General features: G+C 43.7%; 1 protein-coding gene across 5 annotated transcripts in view; it reads left to right on the plus strand.

The window, feature by feature from the left end:
* SORBS1 (sorbin and SH3 domain containing 1) overlaps positions 1 to 12,568 on the plus strand; it is a 253,714-nt gene that overhangs the window by 67,584 nt on the left and 173,562 nt on the right. For all 5 annotated transcript variants that reach the window (XM_011963923.1, XM_011963926.1, XM_011963925.1 and 2 more), the window contains exon 2: positions 5,586 to 5,671. The gene's annotated coding sequence lies outside the window, so the exon portion shown is untranslated. The remainder of the gene's footprint in view (positions 1 to 5,585; positions 5,672 to 12,568) is intronic.

Genomic DNA, 12,568 nt, shown 5'->3' on the forward strand with positions numbered 1-12,568 from the left:
CCTAGTGGAGGAAAAATTGTGAAGTCATTGTGAATCATTGAAAGTAGGCATGCTTTCCTTTTTTTTTTTTTTTGGAGGGGGAGCTAAACTCATTTTGCTATTTTTCAACTAATTTCGTTATACTTTATGAGCTTTGTGTCATTCAGAGAACTTGGAAACATTCATTCTCCCTCCTACTAAATCAGCAGAGTAGGTGGAAGAGCTTTAAAAAGCTCTTGAGGATTCATCTTCCTTTGCCAATGGATGCAGGGGGAGGACAGCTGGGCAATGGGAACACAGCCAGGAGGTGGTTGGGAAGTGGGAGCCACCTCAGCACTGAGGACCCGGGAAGCTTCAGTGGAGATGTTGGCACCGGTTATGGCCCCAGTGGCTTTTGTTATGGAAAAGAGAGAAGTCTTTTTCAAGGTCAGAAAAGGGATTCATTTTGCATATTAGAACATCATCTTAAATAAAATAATGCAGTGTGATTTAAAAAAACACTGCCCATGGCGGGGCACAGTGGCTCATGCTTGTAATCCCAGCATTTTGGGAGGCCGAGGCAGGGGGATCACGAGGTCAAGAGTTCGAGACCAGCCTGGCCAACATGGCGACACCCCGTCTCTACTAAAAATACAAAAATTAGCCGGGCATGGTGGTGCGTGCTTGTAGTCCCAGCTACTCAGGAGGCTGAGGCAGGAGGATTGCTTGAACCTGGAAGACTGAGGTTGCTGTGAGCTGAAATCATGCTGCTGCACTCCAGCCTGGGCGACAGAGTGAGACTCTGTCTCAAAAAACAAACAAACAGAAACAAAGAACAAAAAAACACTGCCCAAACATGAAATAGATAACTTCTGATTTGTTTCCTTCCCAAGTTGGTCAGCCTCAGGGCCAGTCGGGTATTTTCTCCCCTGGACTGCCTGTGTTTGTTGATGGAAGAGTTGGAATTTGTGGAGGGAGAAGGAGAAGAGAATATGTCGTGAGCTCAGAAAGCAGCTTGGGCCTTGGATTTGGAACAAGGAGAGAGGAACCAAGTCTGAGCTGAATGGCCTGAAATTTGAGGTGTATTTTGAAGGAAACCTGAGGGCTCCAAGGTGCTATATTGGGATACAGTGAGCCAGTCAAACAAAGACCCCTTAAAATTTTAAAACAACAGCAGTAACAAGGCAAAGTGGAAATGATTATATGGATCCCTGTCCATATATAGGCTAGTGGGACAACAATGTGAAAATATAAGTGATTCATGCTAGGAAGGAGAGATACATGGGCTATGAGAGCTTGTAACAGGAGAGGCCAGAGTGGTCCAGAATGGGTCGGGTGGTCTGGATTGATGTTTGGTAGGAATGAGGGTGGCAGAGGCAACTTTCACAATGGTTGGTATTGATATGTATTCTTGGGATGGGGGACGAATAAGGGAGATGATGGTTCGAGGTCTTTGGCAAGGCCTGGGACAACTCTTGTGAGGTCTTTTGGAGAGTTGGGACAGAGAAAGGTCTTGTTTTAGGCCAGAATATAACAGTACTGCAGGGAAAATTAGTGAATCTTTTAAAAATTGAAGACCACCACCAGGCATGGTGGCTCACGCCTGTAATCCCAACATGTTGGGAGGCCGAGGCAGGCGGATCACGAGGTCAGGAGATCGAGACCACCCTGGCTAACATGGTGAAACCCTGTCTCTACTAAAAATACAAAATATTAGCCGGGCTTGGCGGCGGTCGCCTGTAGCCCCAGCTACTCAGGTGGCTGAGGCGGGAGAATGGCGTGAACCTGGGAGGTGCGGCTTGCAGTGATCTGAGATCACGCCACCACTGCACTCCAGCCTGGGAGACAGAGCAAGACTCCTTCTCAAAAAGTAAGCAAATAAATAAATAAAAATAAAAATAAAAATTAAGGACCACCAAGAAGGGGCAAATTATGATCTTGAACTTTTCCTAAACTTCCTCCTCCACCATGCTCTTCCAAGTTTGCATTATGGCTCTCATGGAGGATCCTTAGGTTGATGGGAACACCTGCCTGTCTCCTTGTTCCTTGGAAGGATAGTATGGATTGCTGCTGGGCCTTGCAATCCATACTGTCCTTCCAAGGAACAATCAGGAGGGTTGACCTTGGTCAGCTGTGGGTTTCTCTGGTGCTGGCTGCTGCCTGAAGGTCACCTAGTGGCACCTTGTAATGTTGGGGGAAGAGATTTCTGCAGGCTGGTGCATTCAGGGAGCCAGTCTACTCTGATCCGTCCATCATCTTTGCGGTACACGGCATTTACTTTGCCAGTCTTAGCTTGAGATTGCTCAGGTCATTACATGACCACAAAGTGGAAATCTGGAAAGAGAAGTGCTCAGCCGGGCTTGGCAGGTTTGCAGGTGCTGCATTGATCGGTAGAGTCCTGCCCTTTGGTGGGCAGGAAGGACCTGATCAGAGTGCTTTGGAGCTATTCCTCGAAGGCCATCTGCATAACTGGATGCTCCCACATCCTTTGTTCTGCCAGAGCAGTGAACCCACACAGGTGTATGAAGGCTCAGATCTGCTGCTGAGATTGGACACCCCCAATCGTTTATCAAGAGGCACTGACATTGGGTCGTGGTGTACAAGGGATGGGGGCAAAGAGGAAGGCCACTTCATTACCCATTTGCTATTCCGGCTGCTGGCATTCCTTTTTTTTTTTTACATTTACTTAAAAGAAGTTGTGATTGTTGTCATAGTGTGATGCAGAGAGTGGGTAAACATACCAGGGATGTGCTACTCCCCTAAAGATCTGGATGCTTGGCTCCTTCCTGGAGGATGCTGAATTCATGTCCTTGAAGAGGTTTTGGAGCTTCTGAGACCTCTAGGTGAAATACACTCTTTTGATATTGGACATCACCACCACGTGTGAGGAGATTCTGGACAGTGCTTGGACCTCCAGACCATAGATTCTGATTTAATGGCTCTGGTACGTAGGGGATTATTTTGTTGCTGTAGTTCTGCAGGTGTTTCTAATTTTCAGCCATACTGAGGAACCTGCCCACTAGTTACTGATCCAGGGAAGCTCTTCCGACTCTTCAGGTGAATTCTGCCTCTTTGTTTCCTCATACGGGCCTTGAACTGGAACCCTACCCCTGACCACCTGTTTGGTCTTTACTCCTCTGTGTGCTTCTTTCCAGCCTGTGTTTTGGAGTGCTTTTCCCCAGTTTTGCTTCAGTCTAGATCAGGGCTGGCGACTCACTTCTTTCTTATCTATGAAGAAAAGGAGGACTCCATGTGGGGATTTTGATGGGCAGATATTCGGAAACATTTTTTCACAAAGCTTCCTGCTTGAGGCTCAAATGCATAGTAACTTCTTGCTGTGGAAATCCAGGCCCTGGGGTGGAGATAGACAGGGCAGCCTTGACTGATATGAGAAAAACATCTTTATTTACTGTCTTCTGTCCATCATGAAAGGCTTAGTATTTCTTTATTTCTTTTTTTTTTTTGAGACGGAATCTCACTCTGTCACCCAGGCTGGCGTCAGTGGCGCAATCTTGGCTCACTGCAACCTCCGCTTCCTGGGTTCAAGCAATTCTCCTACCTCAGCCTCCTGAGTAGCTGGGATTACAGGTGTGTACCACCATGCCTAGCTAATTTTTTATTTTTAGTATAGATGGGGTTTCACCATGTTGGTCAGGCTGGTCTCAAGCTCCTGAACTCGTGATCCACCCGCCTCGGCCTCCCAAAGTGCTGGGATTACAGGTGTGAGCCACTGCACCTGAAGGCTTAGTATTTCTACCACCATGTTTCTTATGTCCTGTGGACTCTGGGACAGCAGACTCCAGGGAGTCATAGGTAGGCATTGCCAGGAAGCAGGGCTGAATCAGTGACATTTTTGATATGGGCACTTGTCAAGATAAACTTCTGTAAGTGCATATGTAGGGCTGTGGATCAAGTTCCAGCAGATGTTGGGTCATGTGGCATTAGGCAGGGGCTTTTAAGATCCAAGGCTAATAAGAGATCTGGACAAGACCAAATTGTAGGGGCTGTTCTCACCTCCTTGCTTTTGCCTCCATTGTCCTCCATTTCTCCCTGTGCCTGGTCCACTCCCATCCAAGCTTTAGGATTTCCCGAGGCCTCTGTCCATGCTAGGAAGTATCTTTTCACCTCCACTATATCAGGTGCCCCTGCTCAGTGCTCCCGTAACACAGGTGCATACTCAGATCACTACACTTACCGTAGAGGGTTTAGCTCAGGGGCAAAGCCTTTGACTGCAGATCACTACACTTACCCATTATTTTATAATTCATTTTGAGTGTCTGGATCTATCTTTTATTCAGATAGAGCAACTTGAGGGTCGTGTTCACTTTTGTATCTCCATCACCTTGCATACTTCCTGGAGTGTAATAGGGCTCAATAAATATTTAAGTGAATGAATCAATAAATTCTTTGTGGGAGTGATATAAATAAGTACTATCAAGATCTTATTGTTGAACATTGCTTTCTTACTACAGTGCTGTTACCTTGTACATAAACTTATTTACAGTCTTGTATTCAAGATGCATGTTAAGGGAGATATTCCTAGCATACAAAGTATTCCAGACAGTTTGGGACATTGAGCACTTCTGATGTATGGCAAGCATTTTAGTGGAAAGTGGGGTGCTTCAACTGTATTTCCTTGACTTTAATACTTCTCTGAAAGTATTATTTTTGATAATTATTTTTAATTAGTTAATTGTGTGTATTTGTTTATTGTATTAATTTTTTTGCTTAATAGTATAACACTAGTATGTAGTCCAGCATAGTGAAATATTCCTGGGTTAGGCAATCGAGAGACCTAGGTTGACCTCTGCATCTAACTATGGGAGCGGGCAAGTCAGCTTCCTGCTTACATTTAATTCATGTAAAGTGGGAGTGTTGTACTTGTTTGGGGGTTGCAAATGTCTGCAGGAGTGAGGCTACCAACTTGAGTTACTGTATGTGCTCTACCATTTTTTTTTTCTTGGAACTAGGCCCCTTTTGTTTTCCCACTTTTGTTAGAATTATTAAGTAGAAAATATTTCTGTACCACAAGAAAAACAATAATGCAAAGGCAATGACTAATGACAACCCCAGTTCTCTGTGTTGAGGAGACAGTAGCGAGTGGTGGGAACTGTGGTATGTTGGAGCAGCCAAGCCTGCCTATGAAGTGTGACTGCTTTTAATGCTTAGCAACACCTGATCATTTTCAGACATAAATGTGGGCCATGTTAACAGGTCTGATTTTTTTTTTTTCTTTCTTTAAGAGAAGCCAGAAATCTGAGTTTTTGTGTGATAGCTCTGATTTTTATGTTTGGCTCAGATTTTCTAAACATATCCACAAATGAAATGTAACACTTTCACCCTGGATGTCACCCCTTGTGCTTTCGGTTTGTGATCTCCATTAAAGATGATCTGTAAAGCTGCCTTCTGCGCAAGATCCTGTGATTCTAATGAGTACCATTGCAGCTAGGGAATTAAAGATTCTTCTTCTACTTTGGGAAGTCAGAGTGGGGAAGGAAATTGGGCTGAAAGAGATAGGGGTTTAAGCCTAAATTACCTGGCAAATGGTGTTTAAATGAGTCCCCTTGGGGAGAGGCCACAGGGTGCCTGTGATTCACACCAGGTGTTTTGTACATTTGTTATTGCAGGAGTTGGCATCCTTTGGAAGAGTTCGTGAAACCTTTCTGCCCAGAGCTCCTGGACCAATGCGTCTTCCCACCACCTTAAACCACTGGTGAATATATGTGTTTTTTTCCTTCTTCTCAGTGAAGGGAAATACTTTGTTAACTGTAGAATGTAATTTGTAGAGAACTATGTTGTCCTTTCTATTATAGAAGGAAGGATACTGGGTTGGGCCTAGGCATATCTGGGTTTTGGTACTTACTTGGTTCTGCCATTTTTACTGTGGGATTGTAGGTGAATTCTTTGACCTCCCGGGCCCCAGACAGAGAAACATATCCTGTTGTTTAAGGATATGTTTGCTTTGCAGACTAAAAGAGATAATCTATGCAAGAAGTAATGTATGCACGAATGCTTATATTTGCCCAGGGAGAATAAAGTCCTAGGCAAATAGAAGGTAATACTGTTTGGCTCTGAGATGTAGAGCAAGGCAATTCTTGCCCTACTTGCTACATTTATTAACTTTATTAACACACTTTTTCAAGTTGGAGTTCCAGATATAAGTGTTACAGTGTAGCTGCCATACTCAGCCCAATTCAACTGACCACCAGTTTGGGGCTTTCTTCCTTGACTTTTGTGATGTTCATAGACATCTTCATCTGCTAGTCTCATAGGGGTATTCAAGCAGGGCACTTCTGAGCCAACAGATACATTAAAGTGTGAAAACTGATATGTTGGAAACAATGGGGTTTAAATACTTATTTTCTGAGACTTCCGGAGTGGTTCTTCAACAGATTTCCATTCTCTCTCTTTTTTTATTCCCTCCCTACCAATATAGCTACCATTTTCTTGAAAGATGAATTAACGACATTTCACAATTACTTTCATTTTTATCTGAGATCAGAGAATTTCACAGTTAACAAATGTTCTTCTTTTTCTGAAAGAAACTTAATTACTTATCACAGCAGGTACACGTCTTACTTCTATGACAGTTGAAAGAGGCAAAAATATGTCCTTAATAACAGTGTGTTCTGGTGCTGAGGTGAGAGTGCCTCCAGGTATGATAGCTAGTTGATGCTGGAGGTCTCAGGTGAGATACTGAGGGTAAGGACCCACCATGGGCCAGGGACGCTGAACAACGCTTGCATCTTTATTTCAGCTACTCTTTGTAGAGAAAAGCTGGCCTGGTTAACACTGACTACCTGGTCAGCTCCTATGATGTGAGTCAGGTGCTCTCGTGACCCACTGAGACAGATCCCAGTGGGATGGTCACCTGGTGAGTTTGTAGGGTGCTGGGGGTTGCAACAGGAAGGAAGGGCAGTTAGGATAAGCAGGCCCAGGATTAGGAAACCAGCTCAGCCACAGGAGGCTGGCTGTCCAGACTGCCCTGTCCAAGGGGACACAGTGACATTCTGAGTCCCAGAACCTGAATTCCAGCTGGCAGGCAGGAAGAGCTCTGTAGTGGAAGTCCTCAGGGAAGCAGATGGCATCAGGTAGCAGGACACTTACGCACTCAACAGATATGTATTAAATGCCTGCTCTGTGTCAAGGCACTGTTGTGGGGATTCAGTGGTCATAAGACAGACCGTGTCTGTGCCTCCCTGGACCTTAGATTTGAGTGGGAATGATAAGAATGTGAGCTCCATGAGGGCAGGCGTCTTTGCTTGTCTTATTTACCGTTGTATCCTCAGCTCTTAGAAGAGCACCTCACACCTGATGGGTGTTCACTAAGTATTGTGAGCAATACTATGAAGGAAGCAAACAAATAACTAAATAGACAATATAATTTCAGGTGGTAATGCGTGGTATGAAAACAGTAAAACAAGATGAGGGGCTGGCGGGGCTCCTTTTGAAAGAATGGTCTAAAAAGGGTTCTGTGTGTGTGAGAGAGAAAAAGAAGATTGACTTTGTGTAGAGACCTGAGTGGAGTCAAGGAATCAGGGGAGGAGGAGGAGTGTTCAGGCAGAGAGAATAGCAGGTGAAAAGAAAGGCCTTTGACATAGGATATGGTTGGCTTGGTAGGCGAACAGGAAGGCAGCCAGTTTGTCTGGACTTGGTCTGGGGGTGTTGATAGGGAGGGAGAGTGATGTGAAATGAGAGTGGTAGGTGGGAGCCAGACCCTGTAGGCTATATGGTAAGGAGTTTGATTTCTCTTTTTTTTTTTTTTTTTTTTGAGACGGAGTCTTGCTCTGTCGCCCAGGCTGGAGTACAGTGGCCGGATCTCAGCTCACTGCAAGCTCTGCCTCCCGGGTTCACACCATTCTCCTGCCTCAGCCTCCCAAGTAGCTGGGACTATAGGCACCCGCCACCATGCCTGGCTAATTTTTTGTAGTTTTAGAGAGACAGGGTTTCACTGTGTTAGCCAGGATGGTCTTGATCTCCTGACCTCATGGTGCGCCCGCCTCGGCCTCCCAAAGTGCTGGGATTACAGGTGTGAGCCACCACACCTGGCCAGGAGTTTGATTTTTACTCTGAGAGTGATCGGATTCCATAGTCCATGTGATCTTCTTTGTGCTTTAACATTTTTCCTCTGGATCCTCAGTGCAGAATAGATTCTAGGGGCAAGAGTAGAATCTGTATAACCTATATCACTGGTCCTTCCAGTGATCCAGGCAGGAGATTAGGGTGTGACTTGGATTAGAGTAGTGATGATTGAATGATACAAAGAAGTGGCCAGACTCAGGATACATTTTGAAGGTAGAGCCTTCTAGGTTGCATGTGGGTTGTAAGTAAAAACAAAAGTCAAGGATTAGTCCCGTGTTTTTGGCTAGGTGAATGACATTGCTGTTCACTGAGATAAGGAGCAAAGAGGGACTGTAAGGGTTCTGTTGGGTCATCTTAGGTTTGGGATGCCGATTCGATATTCCCATAGAGATGTAGAGTTGGCTGGGGCTGGAAATGGTATCTCTCAGAGTCATCGGCATATAGATGATATTTAAAGCTACGTGACTGAATGAGATCATCTAGGGAGAGAAAGGAAGAGATGCATAGGATTTTTGACAGAGGAAAGAGGGAAGGCGAAGGCAAAGGGTAGATTTTTCCATATCAAGTCCCTACTAAGAAGTAAATGAAGACATGCTAATGAATATGGTTTCCACTTTATGCAAATATGAATTATACAAATGAGATAATGTGATATAAAAGTAGTCATAAAGCCTCACCTTATGTAAAAAGTTTGAAGTGCTGTGACTTCCCCAAATCAAGAAACTTAGTTTCAGGATTGCATAATTATAAATCTGATCAGCTGAGTGAATTATTAGCAAGCAGGAACATCCAGCAGCCTTTGCCAATAGCCTGTAAGCTACATTGCTTGTAGGCACTGGAACTTCTACAAACAATTTCAATGACTTAAGTTTAATTTACTGTTGTTACATTTCAGGTATTTTTCTCATTCAATAGTTATATCATCCAAAAGTTCATTAATTGAGGGTTCACGAAGTGAAAACATACCTGAAAATCAGTAATTTTGCAATGAAAAGTTAGATATGATAAAATTTTCTGAAGAAGGCCAAACAGGCACCGTGATTTACAGGGCTACAAGTTAGAAGATATTTATGATTATCTTCAAAATATCAAGGATAAATGCTACAAGATAAAAAGTATACTGTGGGAGGCTGAGACGGGCGGATCACAAGGTCAGGAGATCGAGACCATCCTGGTGAACACGGTGAAACCCTGTCTCTACTAAAAAATACAAAAAACTAGCCGGGCGAGGTGGCGGGCGCCTGTAGTCCCAGCTACTCGGGAGGCTGAGGCAGGAGAATGGCATAAACCCGGGAGACGGAGCTTGCAGTGAGCTGAGATCCGGCCACTGCACTCCAGCCTGGGCGACAGAGCGAGACTCCATCTCAAAAAAAAAAAAAAGTATACTGTGATGGTTGTGGTAGATGTATGCATTCCACCTGTACCCCTCAACTGCCATTGACTGATATGCGAAAATCAGTTCTGACTCACGCACATCTTCATCTATTTGTGGGCTTCTGGCATAAAATGCAGCTGCTCCACATTTGCTTTGTCTGTTTCCCGGACAAATCGTCCTATTGAGCTTCTTCCATCTTCTCACTGGGCGCCTTAGTTTTCCCATTTTGAGGCTCCTAGTGAGTTCCTTTAGTCTTGCAGTCTCCAGCTGCTATAGACATTTTTGCCTCTTCCCACCATCAGTGGCTCCAAAGCCTATTTTGCCTCCTCCTGCCTCTAACTGCCTTTGTGAGCCTTTCAGTTTAGGATCCCCCAATCCCCCTGTCCCCAAAGCTTTTGAATAGCCTCAAGATTTCCTTCTTTGAAAACATTTTCACTCCTTCCCTCAACTCCAACCCCAAGTGGTCTTCTCAGGCCTTTTGTGGAAATGATGAGGAAAGAGAGGACAGGATGATCAGCAGCATTCTAGAATGGGGTCTCTCCCTCCTGTGGGCATGGGCAGTGCTGACTTGCTTCTACATGTGTTTAAAGACTCCCCAGCTTGAGTGAAAACACTCTGAGTGGTACTTCCGGAACTTGGAATCTCTAGAAAATGAGCATTGATTGTGTAGTGTTCTATGTGTATGACCAATGGTTTATGGCAAATGAGGGTTTCAGTGGAATGGTATTTATGACGAATGGCATCAACCCTGGTTTTCATTTGTTGTCTTTTCTCACAGAATGGAACCTAAATAAAATTAAAAAGAGTGAAACTTACTGGTAATTACAGGGGGAGGATTTTTCCTTCTGCTTCCTCCTTCAGTAAGTGATTTCAGGAATTAAAAAGGTATGGGACCTTCCCATGCCCCTGGAGACTTAGAGTGGTTGGACATTTAAAAACTGGTGGTATCCTTCTTAAGTTAAACACACACACACATACACACACACACACACACACACACTGCTGAGGCTATAGAATAGTCTTCAGTGCTTGTATATTTGTAGACCATCTCAGGAGGAGATGCCTGAGATGGGTAGCTACTTTAAATTTTTTTTTGTGGTATGTTTATGTATTATCTTTAAAAAGGATAATAATAATAATAGTATCTCTTTTATTCTTTATAAATGATCTAGAAACATGGAAAGTTTCCTCACCAGTTGGCTTTATGACTCCTCTTGCTCAATGTGTTTTGATTGAGGGCATTGCCTGTTCACAGTGCCTTTAATTGGTCTGAAGCTTCACATTCATTAACAACTTGGGACTAGAGTACTTTGACTTGAGTTTCAAATTTTGCATGTATGGGGATATGTCAGTCAGGCCAATTTCTTTCTTCCATCCTTTCCCTTATTTCTATAAAGGATTTAAACCTGTTTGTGCTCAATGTTTTCTTTATTCAGCAGCTTTAGGCAAATATGGATTTGAAATGAGGTGGTTGCCATGAGTTGAGCCACAGATTATGGCCATTTCAACTGAACGTCTCACTGCTGCCCTTTAGGGAAAGGTCTTCTTGCATTGTGGAACAGAACAGGATTTGGAATCCTTTGTGATTGATAGTTTCTAACTGCGGAGTTCAGACACATTAAAAAGCATTTCAAACCCATTTTCTTTCTCTTAAGAATCTCAGCTTCCCTAGGAAAATGCTCAAAATAGAATTGGTGTAAGTTGCCACCTCTCTGAAAGAGTAGGGTAGAATTCAGTGTCCAGAACCAATGATACCAGTCACCACACTGCTGTTTGGAGTGTGTGCTTTTGGGGGCAGCTTCTCAGGGGTCATTGTCTAGAAGTATCTCCCTGGGCTGCCATATTGCTTTATGTCACCAGAGGTTCATAAGGCCACTTTCTGGCCAAAGTTATTGTGACCTACAATGACATCATATCCATTTCATGCAACAGCGACCTCTCTTAGGTGTTGGTGTTTCTCCAAGAGATTTACACATTTGAACTTGTACTTTTTAAACAAACAGGAAGTTGTAGCACATTTCCCAGCCACATGTAAAAACAAGATACTTTCTCTTTTTCCATCTAGTGACTACAAATACTGAGTGGCATACATTTTTTGTCTTTCCTTTTTTTTTTTTTTTGCCCTGGTTTGGAGAAGTAAACATGAAATTGTGTTGGGGTCGTCACTACAACAAGGAGATCAGCATCATCTCCGGTGATTACTGCACGTCATGGGAAGAGATCATTCTGATTGTTCCACTGACTAATTTAGACAAGGCACCATCTGATGCCTACTTCACAGCAGTGCCCTCATCCTGCTGTCTCCTTATCAACATAGAGATGACTCACTCCATGTTTTCCTCACTCAGAGAGAATTTCTCTAGTCTGCTGATTACAGCAGTGATTAAATAAAAAATGGTTCCAGCAGAGGTGTGCTTGAAAAAAAAATGACTATTATTTGTGCTTGTTGAGCTTTGGATAATTCAACATTCCCTATTATAATCAGTAAGGTACTGGTTTTTAGGCTTTTCGGGTAAAGGGTCAGGAACCCCTTTAAGGTACATATGCACATACACAATTTCCATATATAACACTTCTACATTTTTAGGAGATGACATCCCCCTGCCCAGTTATCATGCTTAGTCACACATCCCATTCTAAGTGTGTCTGCTTTTGGATAGCTCTGTGTGGCAGGTAGGTGCCTGCTGTAAAGGATGGCTTTTCTGATTAGATCTAGGTGAAAGATTGGGGAAGATATCTATGTTCAAGGCATCCTAACTTCAATAAAATTTACAACTTCCAGAATTGTCCCAACATGGACTCAGAAGCTGGAAATAGTCTCTTATATGAGTTTCTAATCCTTTTAATTAAAAAAGGAAGCAGAAACACCTTTACACTTTTTGTTTTCTTTCTATTTGAGACAGGGTCTCACACTGTTGTCCCGACTGAAGTGTGGTGGTGCGATTATGGCTTACTGCAGCCTCAACCTCCCAGGCTCAAACAGTCTTCCCATTCAGCCCCATTAGTAACTGGGACTACAGATGTGTGCCACTATACCCACCTAATTTTTGTGTTTTTTGTAGAGCCAGGATTTCACCATGTTGGCTAGGCTGGTCTTGAACTCCTAGGCTCAAGCTGTGCACCCACCGCTGCCTCCCAAAGTGCTGGGATTAC

The sequence above is a fragment of the Colobus angolensis genome, unplaced genomic scaffold (assembly GCF_000951035.1).
Source record: "Colobus angolensis palliatus isolate OR3802 unplaced genomic scaffold, Cang.pa_1.0 Scaffold630, whole genome shotgun sequence".
Classification (NCBI taxonomy): domain Eukaryota; kingdom Metazoa; phylum Chordata; class Mammalia; order Primates; family Cercopithecidae; genus Colobus; species Colobus angolensis.